The sequence below is a fragment of the Penaeus japonicus genome, unplaced genomic scaffold (assembly GCF_977035675.1).
Source record: "Penaeus japonicus unplaced genomic scaffold, GWHDUDI00000001_assembly GWHDUDI00000017, whole genome shotgun sequence".
Lineage (NCBI taxonomy): Eukaryota > Metazoa > Arthropoda > Malacostraca > Decapoda > Penaeidae > Penaeus > Penaeus japonicus.
In genome coordinates this window covers 25,073,643-25,078,759 of record NW_028234419.1, presented here as the reverse complement: position 1 = coordinate 25,078,759, position 5,117 = coordinate 25,073,643, and the positions used below count along the sequence as shown (strand labels likewise).

At 41.1% G+C, this 5,117-nt stretch overlaps 1 protein-coding gene across 1 annotated transcript in view; it reads right to left on the bottom strand.

Annotated features, from left to right (window-relative positions):
- The window catches only part of LOC122255770 (protein Tob1), a 74,222-nt gene extending 71,094 nt beyond the window's left edge, over positions 1-3,128 (bottom strand). The window contains exon 1 of the mRNA XM_043020048.2: positions 2,758-3,128. The gene's annotated coding sequence lies outside the window, so the exon portion shown is untranslated. The remainder of the gene's footprint in view (positions 1-2,757) is intronic.
- Positions 3,129-5,117: the final 1,989 nt, after the last annotated feature.

The following is a 5,117-nucleotide window of genomic DNA, read 5'->3' as shown; positions in this document are numbered from 1 at the left end:
TTCTTCTACTTCTTCCTCTTCATCTTATTAATATTATTATTATTATCATTATTATTTTCTTCTTCCTAAAATTCTTCTTTTAATGCTTCTCCTTTCCATCAATCCATCCTTAACTTCCATCTCTACCTCCACCTCCTTCAATCTCTACCTCCCCTCCACCTCCTCCTCCACTCTCTCCATCCTCATCTTCCACACTCCCCCTCCTCCTTCCTTCCTCCCCCTCCTTCTCCCTCCACTCCCCCTCCTTCTCCCTCCTTCTCCCTCCACTCCCCCAATCCTCCCCTTCCTTCTCCTTCCACCCCCCTCCACTTCCTCCATCCTCCTCCCTCCTCTTCCACCTCCACCCCTCCACTCCCCCCTCCTACCTCCACTCCCCCTCCTTCTCCCTCCACTCCCCCCTCCTCCCCTTGCAATGCTTACAGGAAACTCCTCCTTGTTCTATTGGCTGTTGATAGAACCTTTCACCCATGCAATCCATCCATCAGCGTTAACTTGCAAACAGTAGTCTTCAATGCCGTTGCCTTTGAGTGTCATATACTTATATATTTATTCCCATTTCTTCCATTTCTTCTTCTAGAGTATATAGGGGTATGGGGGAGGGGAGTGGAGAAGGGGAGGTAGTGGTCATATTTACCTTTTATGGCATATCTATTCTACAGAATTACCTAACTTTACTTTTTCTAAATAGATTTCCATGTGTTTACTCTCGTTGTTGTTGTTGTTATTGTGTATTCCTGTGTCCCATGCGGAAGCACAGGGAGGAGAGAGAGAGAGACACGAAGGAGGATGGGTCCCTCTCTCACTGACATTTTAATGCACTTACTTACACCTCGCCATCTGTGTCTCTCGCTCTGCACAACCACATTCTAGAATTTTCCGCAACCTCTACCTCTTCCTTTTTCTCTCTCCCTCTGTTTCTGTTTCTGTTTTGTTTCTGTTTCTGTTTCTATTGCTATCTCTCTTTCATTCTATCTCTCTCTCTATGTCTCTCTCTTTCTATCTCTCTCTATCTTTCTATCTCTATCTCTATATCTATATCTATGTCTATCTCTTTGCAATGCTTGCAGGAAACTCCTTGTTCTATTGGCTGTTGATAGAACCTTTCACCCATGCAATCCATCCTTCAGTGTTCAATTGCAAACAGTAGTCTTCAATGCGTAATGCACTTTTGAGTGTCATATACTATGTATATTTGATGATCAGCATTTCATGTGCCGAGTTAGTGATCTTCTAGAGCTATTGATAGAAGGGACTGGAGGGGAAGGAGAGGGAGGTAGTGTGTGAAGGGTCTTGAGGTGTTAGTGTGCGTCATATTTTACCTTTTTGAGGCTTATCTATTCTATAGAATGACCTAACTTTACTTATTCTAAATAGATTTCCATGTGTTTACTCTCGTTGTTGTTGTTGTTATTGTGTATTCCTGTGTCCCATGCGGAAGCACAGGGAGGAGAGAGAGAGAGACACGAAGGAGGATGGGTCCCTCTCTCACTGATCTTGTTCTAATGCACTACTGACCCTCGCCTTCTGTGTTCTTCGCTTCACTGCCACACCACATTCTAGAATTTTCCGCAACCTCTACCTCTTCCTTTTTCTCTCTCCCTCTGTTTCTGTTTCTGTTTTGTTTCTGTTTCTGTTTCTATTGCTATCTCTCTTTCATTCTATCTCTCTCTCTATGTCTCTCTCTTTCTATCTCTCTCTATCTTTCTATCTCTATCTCTATATCTATATCTATGTCTATCTCTCTCCTTCTCCTTCCCCTTCTCCCTCCACTTCCCCCTTCCTTTCCTCTCCCTCCCTCCCTCCACCTGAATTGTCGTCACCATATGACCTACTCAGCATATCTAACTATAAACATTAATATCAAAAAAGAAAACACACACACACACACAGGGAATAATAAGCTTAAAACCTACTTGCGCTTTAAAGTTTTCAATATGATGGGGTATTTTTTTATCAACGACCCCTCCACCCCCTCTTCCATAATGCCATATGACCTACTCAGCATATCTAACTATAAACATAAATATCAAAAAAGAAAACACACACACACAGGGAATAATAAGCTTAAAACCTACTTGCGCTTTTTAAAGTTTTCAATATGATGGGGTATTTTTTTATCCCCCCCCCACCCAACCCCCTGCCCTACTGCCGACGTGTCTCTTTACATTACGAAGCCGTATTAAAAGCCAGGCAACAGTGACAAACAGATTCAAAATGGGGGGGGAAAAATACAAGTCTGGTTTTCATTCCTCGAGGCACAAGGTCACAGCAATGATGTAATAACATAAATAATAAAAGGTTTAAGAACACAAGAGAGAATTTAATCCTTATCCCTCCCTCTATCTGACACACTTATTCGAATCTACATATACACACACGTAACATATATATGTTGTTGAAGTGTCTCTTTACATTACGAAGCCGTATTAAAAGCCAGGCAACAGTGAAAACAGATTCATATGGGGGGGGGGAAAAATACAAAGTCTGTTTTCAGTTTCCTCGAGAGGCACAAGGTCACAGCAATGATGTAATAACATAAATAATAAAAGGTTTAAGAACACAAGAGAGAATTTAATCCTTATCCCTCCCTCTATCTGACACACTTATTCGAATCTACATATACACACATGTAACATATATATATGTTGTTGTTTTTTTTATTAATATTTTTTTTTAATTCGCAGTCATGCTATTTCTCCAAGAGTCATGCATTAATTAACCTCGATATAAAGAACGGAATGACAAAAATTCATTTACCTTGGGCGACACCACACGGTACTTGTTGTAGTGTTATGTCCTGCAGTTCTTATTTTCTTTCCTTATTGTCGTTATTCTTTTTATTTTTTTTTTCCTTTGAGATCTTGTACGAGATTTAAATAGCTGAGAGTTTTGTTGAAGTAGTCGTTGTCGTTAAAATTGAAGAAGCAGCTTTCTTTTGTTGTTGTTTGTTTAAATAGTATTATTACAATTTCTTTAAAAGTTCTCTTATAAAGTTCACCAATATCACGTGGAGTACTTAAATATATATTAGGTATATAAATGTGTTTCCTTTGCACACGTTCTCACGAGCCGGAGTGGTCCCTCGCACAGCGTCGTCCCCACTCGGACTGCGCGCACGGCCTGCTGCTGAGCCCATAAATGATACAAGTGCGCACCTATGACGTCATTACGGGTGAGTGTTGACGCCTTTAGCCTTTCGCTTTTATTTATCGCTTAAGCGTATTTCCGGTGTACATTTTCAACTTCTATGAATCGCAAATGGTGTGAGTTTGTGTTAACTTGACGCGAGGGTTTATAACCTGGAGTTAAATATCTTCTTTTTACTTATTCGAGGTAAATTGAATTGTCAACACGCGCGTTGGAAACTCAAGTTATGACGTCAGAGCAAGCTAGTACTCTATCAATGAATTGCTAGTGCTCAAGTCATCGTATTGTGCCAGTATACTCATTACTCGATGTCGTAGTCATTATTTGCCACATCATTTCCAGTCATTCGAAGAGAGAAAAAGCCAAACGAAGTGGATAATCGCCTTGATAATCAACACGGAAGATTTCCACAAGCTTTAAGCGAAACGGATTCCAATGTTTATCAACAAAACAGTATAGTGCAGCCTGCTTGCCTCGCCTCTCGCTACGCTAACCAAATTGCGTGGGTGATGGGGAGAGACGAAGAGGGAAATAATTGGATAAATAATGAAGTCAAACAGGTGATGGAGAGCGAGAGGGCGAAAATGAATGAGTAAGTAGAGAGCGATATAGAAATAAAAAAAACAGTGAGCTAATGGAAGGCAGAGAGGAAAAGGTATTTTTCCGGTCGAGGAGTGTGTGGGCGTGGGAGTCTATCAAAAGGGAAACGGAGAGGGAAAGAGAGAGAGAAAGAGTATATTGGGCGAGGTAGGAGGGTGAATGGGAGACAGACAGAGAGAGAGAGGGGCAGGCTATATAGGACGAGGTAGGAGGGTGAATGGGAAACGAGAGAGAGAGAGAAAGAGAGAGAGAGACAGGCTACATAGGACGAGGTAGAAAGGAAACAGAGAGGGAGAGAGTATATTGGGCGAGGTAGGAGGGTGAATGGGAAAGAGAGACAGAGAGAGAGAGAGAGGGGCAGGCTATATAGGACGAGGTAGGAGGGTGAATGGGAGACAGAGAGAGAGAGAGAGAGGCAGGCTATATAGGACGAGGTAGAAGGGAAACAGAGAGGGAGAGAGAGAGAGTATATTGGGCGAGGTAGAAGGGTGAATGGGAGACAGAGAGAGAGGGGAGGGGGCTATATTGGATGAGGTAGAGGTGAATGAGAGACATAAAGAAAATGAGAGAGAGCGACCATATAAAACGGGGTAGAAGGGCGAATATGAAACAGATAGATTGATAGAGAGAGAGAGACAGAAAGAGAGAGAGAGAGAAAGAAACAGAGATAGAGAGAGGGCAAGGGGAATTGGTACATAAATTGAATGTAGAGTGAAAATGTAATATAAGGCTAAAAAAATAAAGATGAAATATTTACTAGAACTTGTAGATAGTGGAATAAAGCATAACAAGGAATAGTTGATAATAAAAGTGAACTTAATTTAATCATAAATGGAAAATATAAAGTTCAAACAAATAAACGGAAACAGAGGGATGTACATGTAGAACAGAGGAGAAACAAGAATAGATAAAGAAAAAAGGCATGTAGTTTTCGAGGTAAAATTTAAGGATTCATATGTAAGAATCATCCATGATAGAATATTCTGGATTAATTTTGTTTTAAGAAAAAGGAGTTATGACGTACTCATCCTATAAAATATCAACGATATATTCATATATGTGTCTAAATACCTCTCTATGTCTCTCTCTCTCTCTCTCTCTCTCTCTCTATCTATCTATCTATATCTATATATATATATATATATGTGTGTGTGTGTGTGTGTGTGTGTGTGTGTGTGTGTGTGTGTGTGTGTGTGTGTGTGTGTGTGTGTGTGTGTTTGTGTGTGTGAGAGAGAGAGAGAGAGAGAGAGAGAGAGAGAGAGGGAGAGAGAACCAGGAAAGTGGGTGACAAGCAAAGCATCAAACAGAGAAGAGAACTGAGATTAAAGTGGCGAAGAGGAGGAGAAGGGAAGAGGGATGGGGGGCGGAGG